Below are 12,156 nucleotides of genomic sequence, written 5' to 3' on the forward strand. Positions count from 1 at the left end.
TCCAAAACAGATGTTCGAGCACATCAGAGGCCCCTACTGTTCTGCATCTGCAGAGGCAGAATCTTATGCAGTCTGGGCTCCTGTTGTCACCGAGGCCATTAAGCCATCTCTGAGCACTGCTGGGGGGCCACGCACAGCCTGAACCCTCTCCGGGAGTGTGCTGCCAAGCACTGGAGAGGAGATTTAGTGTGGTTTTATTCTTATCATGATCATGTTTTATTAATTTATATCTTTCATTCCTCTATAACATGAGGTCCATTTGTCATCCATGAAATACCTTAAGCCAAATCTATACTGTTTTCACATACCATGTAATATTTGATACGATTAAGAAAAGCCGTGCTTGCTTTGGCAGCAGAAACACTAAAATTGGAACAGTGCAGAGATTAGCACATGGCTCCTGTACAAAGATGACACACAAATTCATGCAGCATAAAAAAGAAAGAAAAGAAAAGCAGTAAACTGGTGAGTTAACAGTTCAGTGGAAAAGGTATCGCTTTGAAGGCAGTCCAATTTATTACCCTTCTACATATCAACCTTACCACCTGATTCTAAATTTAAATACTTGCTGTTTAACAACAGGAAATTACAACTCCATTTACATGTGTCTCTGGGGAAAGAGCATGCAAAGAATGGCTACATCTTCTTTATATACACAAGGCAAATATCTGGAACAAAACAAAACAATTCTGGAATCCCACATGACGTTAATATTTTAGGAGTAGAGCACAAGATCCCCAAAGAACAACAACAAAAAAAAACTTCACATTATACAAAAAGAAATCACATACACATCAATTTTGAGTAAGATAGAGCAATATATCTCAAACTACTAGTGCAAAACCAGTTGGTTTTTTGTTCGTTTTAATTTGTTTCAACCAATACTTTTGTGAAATAAGAGTTTGTTTCTAGAAAAAAATGATATTACAGTAAATTATAGAATACAAAATACAAGCCTCACTTTTTAAATTATTGATTCAGCATAAATAAAATCACTCTAAAATTGCAGTAAAAGTTCCCAAACACTTAGGCTCAGTTCTGTATTTAGTTGATGGCAGACCAGATCATCAACCCACACTTGTCCAAGGACCATATTTTGAATACACTGAGATAAAGCATCTAAAAATGGAGAACATAGCCCAGCACGGTGGCTCACCCTCCTACTCTCAGCTACTCAGGAGGCTGAGGCAGGAGGATCTCTTGACCCCAGAAGTATAGGCTGCAGTGAGCTATGATAACGCCACTGTACTCCAGCCTGGGCGTCACAGCAGGACTCTGTCTCTTTTTGTTTTGTTTTGTTTTGGGACAGGGTCTCACTCTGTCACTCAGGCTGGAGTTCAGTGGTGCAATCTCAGCTCACTGCAACCTCCACCTCCTGGGTTCAAGCAATTCTCCTGCCTCAGCCTCCCAAGTACTGGGATTACAGGTGCCTGCCACCACACCGGTCTAATTTTTGTATTTTTTTTGTAGAGACAGGGTTTCACCATGTTGCCCAGGCTGATCTCGAACTCCTGAGCTTAAGCTATCCACCCACCTCAGCCTCCCAAACTGCTGGAATTACAGGCATAAGCCACTGTGCCTGGCAGATACCCTGTCTCTTAAAAAAAAAATTAAAAATGAAAAAGTCATAAAAATGGAGATTTTCCAGGCCAGGCGCGGTGGCTCACACCTGTAATCCCAGCACTTTGGGAGGCTGAGGTGGGCAGATCATGAGGTCAGGAGATCAGGAGCATCCTGGCTAACATGATGAAACCCTGTCTCTACTAAAAATACAAAAAAATTAGCCGGGCATGGTGGTGGGTGCCTGTAGTCCCAGCTACTCAGGAGGCTGAGGCAGGAGAATGGTGTGAACCCAGGAGGCAGAGCTTGCAGTGAGCCGAGATCGCGCCACTGCACTCCAGCCTGGGCAACAGCGCGAGACTCTGTCTTCTAATCAATAGAAAAAGAGGGAATCTTCCCTAACTCATTTTATGAGGCCAGCATCATCCTGATACCAAAGCCTGGCAGAGACACAACAAAAAAAGAGAATTTTAGACCAATATCCCTGATGAACATCAATGCAAAAATCCTCAATAAAATACTGGCAAACCAAATCCAGCAGCACATCAAAAAGCTTATCCACCGTGATCAAGTGGGCTTCATCCCTGGGATGCAAGGCTGCTTCAACATATGCAAATCAATAAATGTAATCCATCATATAAACAGAACCAAAGACAAAAGCCACATGATTATATCAATAGATGCAGAAAAGGCCTTTGACAAAATTCAACAGCCCTTCATGCTAAAAACTCTCAATAAATTGGGTATTGATAGGACATATCTCAAAATACCAAGAGCTATTTATGACAAACCCACAGCCCATATCATACTGATTGGGCAAAAACTGGAAGCATTCCCTTTGAAAACTGGCACAACACAGGGATGCCCTCTCTCACCACTCCTGTTCAACATAGTGTTGGAAGTTCTGGCCAGGGCAATCAGGCAGGAGAAAGAAATAAAGGATATTCAATTAGCAAAAGAGGAAGTCAAATTGTCCCTGTTTGCAGATGACATGATTGTATATTTAGAAAACCCCATCATCTCAGCCCAAAATCTCCTTAAGCTGATATGCAACTTCAGCAAAGTCTCAGGATACAAAATCAATGTGCAAAAATCACAAGCATTCTTGTACACCAATAACAGACAAACAGAGAGCCAAATCATGAGTGAACTCCCATTCACAATTGCTTCAAGAGAATAAAATACCTAGGAATCCAGCTTACAAGGGATGTGAAGGACCTCTTCAAGGAGAACTACAAACCACTGCTCAATGAAATAAAAGACTGCACAAACAAATGGAAGAACATTCCATGCTCATGGATAGGAAGAATGAATATTGTGAAAATGGCCATACTGCCCAAGGTAATTTATAGATTCAGTGCCACCCATCAAGCTACCAATGACTTTCTTTACAGAATTAGAGAAAACTACTTTAAAGTTTATGTGGAACCAAAAAAGAGCCTGCATTGTCAAGTCAATCCTAAGCCCAAAGAACAAAGCTGGAGGCATCATGCTACCTGACTTCAAACTATACTACAAGACTACAGTAACCAAAACAGCATGGTACTGGTACCAAAACAGATATAGACCAATGAAACAGAACAGAGCCCTCAGAAATAATATCACACATCTACAACCATCTGATCTTTGACAAACCTGACAAAAACAAGAAGTGGGGAAAGGATTCCCTATTTAATAAATGGTGCTAGAAAAATTGGCTAGCCATATGTAGAAAGCTGAAACTGGATCCCTTCCTTACACCTTATACAAAAATTAATTCAAGATGGATTAAAGACTTAAATGTTAGACCTAAAACCATAAAAACCCTAGAAGAAAACCTAGGCAATACCATTCAGGACATAGGCATGGGCAAGGACTTCATGACTAAAACACCAAAAGCAATGGCAACAAAAGCCAAAATTGACAAATGGGATCTAATTAAACTAAAGAGCTTCTGCACATCAAAAGAAACTAACATCAGACTGAACAGGCAACCTAGAGAATGGAAGAAAATTTTTGCAATCTACTCATTTGACAAAGGGCTAATATCCAGAATCTACAAAGAACTCAGACAAATTTACAAGAAAAAAAACAACCCCATCAACAAGTGGGTGAAGGATATGAACAGACACTTTCAAAAGAAGACATTTATGCAGCCAACAGATACATGAAAAAATGCTCATCATCACTGGCCATCAGAGAAATGCAAATCAAAATCACAATGAGATACCATCTCACACCAGTTAGAATGGCCATCATTAAAAAGTCAGGAAACAACAGGTGCTGGAGAGGATGTGGAGAAATAGGAACACTTTTACACTGTTGGTGGAACTGTAAACTGGTTCAACCATTGTGGAAGACAGTGTGGCGATTCCTCAAGGATCTAGAACTAGAAATACCATTTGACCCAGCCATGCCATTACTGGGTATATACCCAAAGGATTATAAATCATGCTGCTATAAAGACACATGCACACGTGTGTTTATTGCAGCACTATTCACAATAGCAAAGACTTGGAACCAACCCAAATGTCCAACAATGATAGACTGGATTAAGAAAATGTGGTACATATACACCATGGAATACTATGTAGCCATAAAAACAGATGAGTTCATGTCCTTTGTAGGGACATGGATGAAGCTGGAAACCATCATTCTCAGCAAACTATCGCAGGGACGAAAAACCAAATGCCGCATGTTCTCACTCATAGGTGGGAATTGAGCAATAAGAATCCTTGGACACAGGAGGGGGAACATCACACACCGGGGCCTGTTGTGGGGTGAGGGGAGGGGGGAGGGATAGCATTAGGAGATATAGCTAATGTAAATGACGAGTTAATGGGTGCTGCACACCAACATGGCACATGTATACGTATGTAACAAAGCTGCACGTTGTGCACATGTACCCTAGAACTTAAAGTATAATAACAAAAAATGGAGATCTTCCAGAAGCATATCATATATTACTCTCTGGCTCAAACTTTCATTATTTTGACAGTATTGACTTTTTTGAAGTAGTAATAATATATAGTTTAAAAGGTCAACCAGGAGGGCAAGGTTTAAAAAAAGAGGAATCCCCTATATTTTCTTTCACTTCCCAACTCCCAATTCCTCCTTCCTTTCCTTCCATGTTTCTGAATAAGCATATGATGCTACTTAAGTGACACATGTCATTCCACATAATACAAATAATTATACAAATAGTCCAAATAATGATACCCATCACCCAACTTAAGAAATAAAGCATTAAATCTACAGTTTTAGCTCTGTGTTACCCTCCTTGAGTTCATTCCTTCCTGCCAAAAGGGAACCACATCCTGAATTTAGTATTTGTTATTCCTGTACATCTTTTTATACTTTTACTCTTAGGTTGCTGCAAAGGTAATTGCAGTTTTTGGGCCAGGTGCGGTGGCTCACGCCTGTAATCCCAACACTTTGCAGGGCCAAGGCAGGCGGATTGCCTGAGGTCGGGTGTTTGAGACCAGCCTGGCCAACATAGTGAAACCCCGCCTCTACTAAAAATACAAAAATTAGCCGGGTGTGGTGGTGCATGCCTGTAATCCCAGCTACTCAGGAGGCTGAGGCAGGAGAATCGCTTGAACCCAGGTCGCAGAGGTTGCAGCGAGCCGAGATCACACCACTGTACTCCACCCTGGGTGACAGAGTGAGAATCTATCTCAAAAAAAAAAGAAAAAGAAAGAAAGAAAGAAAGAAAGAAAGAAAGAAAGAAAGAAAGAAAGAAAGAAAGAAAGAAAGAAAGAAAAGCACCAGCCTAATAGATATATGTCTCTATTGTAAAATATATATTACTTTTCATGTTTTTAAGTTTTATAAAAATGGTACAATACTTTCTGAAACTTGTTTTTTTAACTTAACATTATGTTTTTGACAGTAATTCACAATGACACATCTAGCTGTGGTTCATTAATTTCTTTTGTTGTACAGTGTCTCATTATATGAATATACCACAATGTATGTACCCATTCACCTGTCGGTGGACATTTGGGTGATTTTCCTTTTTTTTTATTGTTACGAACAATGTTACAATGAACTTTCTTGCAAATGTCTCCTCTTGTACATGTTAGGAGTGGTAGTGCTGAGTTGCAGGACATAAGCACCTTGACCTTTAGATATTGCTTGCTGAGTCTCCAAAGTGCTTGTGCCAATTTACACTTACTTCTGCAGTGTATGGGAGTTCCCATTGCTCCATCTGGCTACCAACATCTGAAATTGTCAGACTTTTCCATTTTCCCAATCAGATGGATTTAAAATGGTACTTTATTGTGGTTTAGTGTGCACTTCTCTGATTCTTAATAAGATTATCTTTTCATATATTTATTGTCCATTTTGGTTTTCTAAGATTTACCTGTTTGACTTTTACTCATTTTCCAGTTTTTTTTTAAATTATCGATTTATAAGTTATTTATATGTTCTGGATTCAAATCATTTGTCAATTATGTATATTGCAAACATTTTCCCCCAATCTGGAGTTAGACATTTCTTTCTTCTTTTTTTTTTTTTTGTAAAGATGGAGTCTCACCTTGTTTCTCAGGCTGGTCTCGAACTCCTGGCCTCAAGCAATCCTCCCACCTCAGCCTCCCAAACTGCTAGGATTACAGGCATGAGCCACCATGCCCATCCTCTTTTCACCACATTAATGATGGTTTTCAGAACACAGGTGTTTTTAATTTCCTTGATGTTAACTATCGACCTTTTTCCTTATGAGTTGTGCTTTTTGTATTTTAGTAAATCTTTACTTTAACCCAGGAGTGTAGATATAGTCCCACATTCTAAAAGTTTTCTAACTAGTTTCCTGAATTCCACTTGGAATTTCATTTGGTCTGAGAATTCCAATTTTGTTTTATTTTTTCTATGAGTAACTAATTACTCATCACTTTTTGAAAAGTCTATCTTTTCTCCACTTACCTGCAATGTCGCTGTGTCATATATATCAGATATCAATCTATGAGTGTGTTTTTGGGCTCTGTATTCTGTTCTGATGGTCCAGTTATATATCTTTGTTTCAATGGCACACTTTTTTTTTCTTTTTTTCTTTTTTTCTTTTTTTTTTTGAGACAGTGTTTCGCTCTTGTTGCCCAGGCTGGAGTGCAATGGCACGATCTCAGCTCACCACAACCTCTGCCTCCCAGGTTCAAGCAAATCTCCTGCCTCAGCCTCCCGAGTAGCTGGGATCACAGGCATGCGCCACCACACCCAGCTAATTTTGTATTTTTAGTAGAGACAGGGTTTCTCTCTGTTGGTTAGGCTGGTTTCAAACTCCCAACCTCAGGTGATCCGCCCACCTTGGCCTCCCAAAGTGCTGGAATTACAGGCATGAGCCATGATGCCAGGCCCACACTACCTTAATTACCATACTTAATATGTCTTGTTGTATTCTAGGGTGAGTCCACCCATTCTCTACTTCTCATTGTGTCTTATCTGTTCTTATGCATTTCTATTTACATTTTAGAATCAGCTTAAGTTCCAAAGAAATACGTCAGAATTTTGATTAGAACTGCAGTAAAGTCGGCTGGGCACAGTGGCTCACACCTGTAATCCTAGCACTTTAGGAGGCCGAGGCAGGCGGATTGCCTGAGCTCAGGAGTTCAAGACCAGCTGGCCAACATGGTGAAACCACATCTCTACTAAAATACAAAAAATTAGCTGGGCGTGGTGGCGCGCCTGTAGTCCTAGCTACTCGGGAGGCTGAGGCAGGAGAATCGCTTGAACCTGGGAGGAGGAGGTTGTGGTGAGCTGAGATCGTGCCACTGCACTCCAGCATGGGCGACAGAGCGAGACTGTGTCTCAAAAAAAAATAAAATAAAATAAAAAGAGAACTGCAATAAAACCGATATATTCCTGTGGAGAATTGACATCTTCATATTACATTTTTATGTCCACGTTCATAATATGTTTTTCTGTTTATTTAATAGGTTATATTTAAGATTTTTTCATCACTTTCTATAATTTTTTCATAAAGGTTTTAAACCTCTTTTGTTAGCTTTATTGCAAGGTACTTTATCCTTTCTTTCTTGATGTTATAAATGACATCTTTTTAAAAATTGTATTTTCTGTGTCTGAACTGCTTGAAAACAATTGAATCACTTTGCTAAACTCTCCTATCGATTCTAAAAGCCTGTTTGTCAATTATCTTGGCTTTCTCTATGTAAACAATCATATAACCTGTGAATAATTGCATGGAAGCGATGTGAGTCACACGCAATAGGCAAAATAACAGCCCCCCAAAGATGTTCATGTCCCAATCCCCCAAATCTGTGACTATGGTACTTTACATGACAAAATGGACTTTGTATATGTGACTATATTAAGGATCTTAAGACGCAGAGAGGTTTCTGGATTATCCAGGTGGGCCCAATGTTCTCACAAAGGTTCTTTTAAGGGTGATGCAGTTTTCTTTCTTTTTCTTGTCTTCATTGGCTAGGCTCTCCAAATACAATGTTGGATAGAAAGGTTATTAGAGGACACCTTTGTCATCTTCCCAATTTCAAATGAATCCTTTTAAAACTTTATTATTATGTATTCTATCTCATGTAAATTATTAGAGTGTTTTCATCAAGTTGAAATTTCCTACTTCTAGTTGGCTAAGATTGTTTTTAACTTAAATAACTGCTAAGTTTCATCAAATATTGGTTCCGTGCCTATCAAGATAATCATGTAGATTTTCTCCTTTAGTCTATATTGTGATGATTTATATTAACACATTATTTTTAAGTTGGATCGATTTTGCATTACTAAAGTAAGACCAGCTTGATTCTGCCATATTCAGCTTGCTAACATTTTCTTTAGAACTCTTGTGTCTATGCTGATGAGTGAAAGTGGCTGTAATTACCTGTCTTCTATTGTCCTCATCTAGTTTTGGTTCAGAGTTATACAGCCTGTACTTCTATTTTGGTTGATTCTTTTCACTTTAGAAATTCCTGTAAACATACTTCCACTTGCCTTTATTTTCCCATATAGTTATATTATAGTTTCTGTTTCAGTCAATATTTCACATTATCAGAATTACATAACTATTATATGCTATCGAGCCACATGATATATTTATATATCCTTTCCTGTACAACTTTTGGACTTAATAAATAGCCTCCTTTTTCTTTTATTTTCTCTCTTGCTTTGTTTGTTTGTTTGGGGCTTAGTTTCTTAAAACTCTCACGCAAAACTGTAAATCTCGTTTCAGTACACTGAAATATTAGGAAACTGACCAGGTGCATGTTTTTCATGGAGAAATCTCTCCTGGAGATCTCTTGTTGTTTTTCTCCAACCTGGATCTCTTGTGCTCTATGCCTACTTCCAGCAGTTTTGGGGGGACTTCCTTGGACTAACATTCTTTATATTCTTTTTGTTTCTTTCCTGTATTGGAATCTGTGTTTCCATGATTTCCTCTATTTACTGGCTCTTTTTGGTGGAGTACATTCTCTCGTTTTGAGAAAGGGTAGGTGGAAGATAAAATTTTTGAGGTCTAACTCGTCTGAGTGTGTCTTACTTCTGCTCTCTCACATATTACTTTGTCTGGTCTAGAATTCTAGGTAGGAATCTTGTTCCTTCAGAATCTTAGAAGGGCTACTGTCTTCTATTTCCAGTCTTGCTAATGAGAACACCAACGCAATTCTGGTTCTTAGTTTTTTGTATGTGAGCTATTTTTCCTGCTGTTATGATAGTCTTTATTTCTGATGCTCTGAAATTTCATATATGCTTTGGAGTAGTATTTTTTCCCTCATTGCATTGGACTGTTAGGCCCTTTTAATCTGAAAACTCACATCCTTAATTCAGGGAGACTTTATTATATTATTTGGGGTGTGTGTGTGTGTGTGTGTGTGTGTGTGTGTGTGTCAGAGAGAGAGAGAGCAAGAGCGAGAGCAAGAGAGAGAGAGAGATACTTAACATACAGGTAATTTAAGTTACGAAACATAGTAAAACAGATTCCCAAGAACCTACCACCCAACTTAGGAAATGAAACATGACCAATGCCTTGAACCATCGTGTGTTGACTTTTCCTGATCTCATTCTATCTTCTCCCTTGCCTGCCATGCCTCACCCCCTACCAGCTACATAATCATCCTCATTATTTTTCCCCAATTATCTTGCTTCTTTTTATTGCTTCACTAAATATGTATGCATTGCTAAACTATACCTCATTTACTTTTGCTTGATTTTGAACATCATAGAAATGGCATTGCACAGAGAGAGCACTCTTCCATGGCTTGCCTTTCATTCAGCATTGTTCCTAAGAATTACCTATACACCTGGTTATAGTTCACTACCTTTTTATTGCAGTGTAGCAGTCTGTTGTATGAAGATACCACAATTTAGTTATCTATTTTCCCAACAACAGGCATTAGGTTATTCCCTCTTTTAAAAATTTTATCTTGTCTACAAATGTGATCATTTCTTTCTCTCATTTTCTCTCTTCTCTGTGAAACTTAGTTATTAGATCTTCTGGGCTAAGCCTTGAATTTTCTTACCTTTTCTTTCTTTTCATTTTCTGTTTCTTTATATTTTTCTTCTATCTCAGAGAATTCCTCAAATTATATTCTAATTCATCCGTTGATTTTTTAAGATTTCTGCTATCATATTTTGAATTTTCCTTTTTTCAACATTTATTTTGGATTCAGGGGGTTCATATGCAGGTTTATTACATGAGTATATTGTATGATGCTGAGGTTTGGGTTACAGATGATCCCATCACCCACGTTGTGAGCATATTACCCAACAGATGGTATTTTGAATTTTCAAGAGCTTTTATTCTTTGGATATTCCTTTTTGTGTGTGTGTGAGACAGAGTCTTGCTCCTGTTGCCCAGGCTAGAGTGCAATGGCGCGTCCTCGGCTCACCACAACCTCTGCTTCCCAGGTTCAAGCGATTCTCCTGCCTCAGCCTCCCAAGTAGCTAGGATTACAAGCTTGCGCCACCATGTCTGGCTAATTTTGTATTTTTAGTAGAGACGGAGTTTCTCCATGTTGGTCAGGCTGGTCGCAAACTCCTGACCTCAGGTGATCTGCCCGTCTTGGCCTCCCAGAGTGTTGGCATTACAGGCATGGTGAGCCACCATGCCCGGCTACATATTCCTTTGTATAGCTTACTATTTCATAGTTTTCATAGATACCGGACTTACAAGGTTTAGGATTTTCTTGAAATTTTATTTTGCTTTCTGGAGTCTGTTTTCCTCTACTGTGGCTGGTTGGGTGGTTGGTTCATTTATGCCTCTGTCTTTCATGTTAAAGCTCCCCTCTGATGTCAAGTGATGCTAATCTATCTACTCAGACATAATAGTAAAGGGACCAAAATGGTAATTTTGAGTTCTGTGTGTATGGGTGAGGCTCATCTTCCAGTGGACTTCGCAGTAGGCTGATCAGGTGGGGACCCAGCTGTTTCCCTGGCGAAACCTATGTTAGTAGGTCTTTTCTCTTGGCCTAGTCAGTATCCCCAGAGGAATCTTCCATTCCTCTTCCTGGAGGCTATAAGCTCTGCCATCATGCTGGCTGCTGAGCAGGGAAGGCGAGTTGGAGGTTTTGCCATCCACAGGTAGATGTCCACTTAGTGCCCATTTTCAGTATGGTTCCCTGTTCTCAACTGCACCTGACATCTCCAACGCTAGCATCTCCTGATTTGAACGTCCCATCCCCTCCAGCTATAGGGGGGATAGTTGCCTGGCTTGTGTAGAAATGGGGTAGAAATCTGGGAGCCTCATTGCTCCTCAAACAGACAGCCAAGATGTGTTTCCTATTTTCAGCCCCACCCCTTGAAGCTTTGTCATTGTCTGGGGTAATACCCAAGGTTCATTGCCCCATGCCAAGGAAATCAGGGACACGGACACACACAAGGAGTGAGTTTAAGAGTGAAGGTTTAGCGGCCGGGCACGGTTGCTCACGCCTGTAATCCCAGCACTTTGGGAGGCTGAGGCGGGCAGAGCACGAGGTCAGGAAATCGAGACCATCCTGGCTAACACGGTGAAAACCCGTCTCTACTAAAAATACAAAAAATTAGTCAGGCATGGTGGCGGGCGCCTGTAGTCCCAGCTGCTCAGGAGGCTGAGGCAGGAGAATAGCGTGAACCCGGGAGGCAGAGCTTGCAGTGAGCCGAGATCGCGCCACTGCACTCCAGCCTGGGCGACAGAGAAAAAAAAAAAAAAAAAAAAAAAAAAAAAAGTGGGGGGAGGCGGGAGGGATAGCATTAGGAGATATACCTAATGTAAATGACGAGTTAATGGGTGCAGCACACCAACATGGCACATGTATACATATGTAACAAACCTGCACGTTGTGCAAATGTACCCTAAAACTTAAAGTATAATAAAAAAATTTAAAAATTTAAAAAAAAGTGAGGGTTTAATAGGCAAAAGAAAGAGAAAGGAAAATAGCTCTCTCTTCTGCAAGAGAGAGAGGCGCCCGAGCGGAACTTCTGGCCCGCGGCAGAGTGCACAGGGTTTCATAGACAGGCTTGAGGAAGCGGTGTCTGATTTAAAAAGGGCCCTAAGATTCGTTGGACCAAGTGTGATGTTTATATCGCATGTGGGGAATCCGGCCACCCCACCCTAATCTTCTTTATGCAAATGGAGTCTTTGTCTGACCGGGGCCATGTTGTCTGCTCCCGACTGCA

The 12,156-nt window shown here is 40.0% G+C and overlaps 1 non-coding gene across 1 annotated transcript; it reads left to right on the forward strand.

The window, feature by feature from the left end:
- Positions 1-343: 343 nt before the first annotated feature.
- On the forward strand, positions 344-445 carry LOC116461614 (U6 spliceosomal RNA). The gene has a single exon (XR_004246139.1). It is a non-coding gene; the product is annotated as a U6 spliceosomal RNA (small nuclear RNA).
- Positions 446-12,156: the final 11,711 nt, after the last annotated feature.

The sequence above is a fragment of the Hylobates moloch genome, unplaced genomic scaffold (genome assembly GCF_009828535.3).
Source record: "Hylobates moloch isolate HMO894 unplaced genomic scaffold, HMol_V3 SCAFFOLD_21, whole genome shotgun sequence".
Taxonomy (NCBI): domain Eukaryota; kingdom Metazoa; phylum Chordata; class Mammalia; order Primates; family Hylobatidae; genus Hylobates; species Hylobates moloch.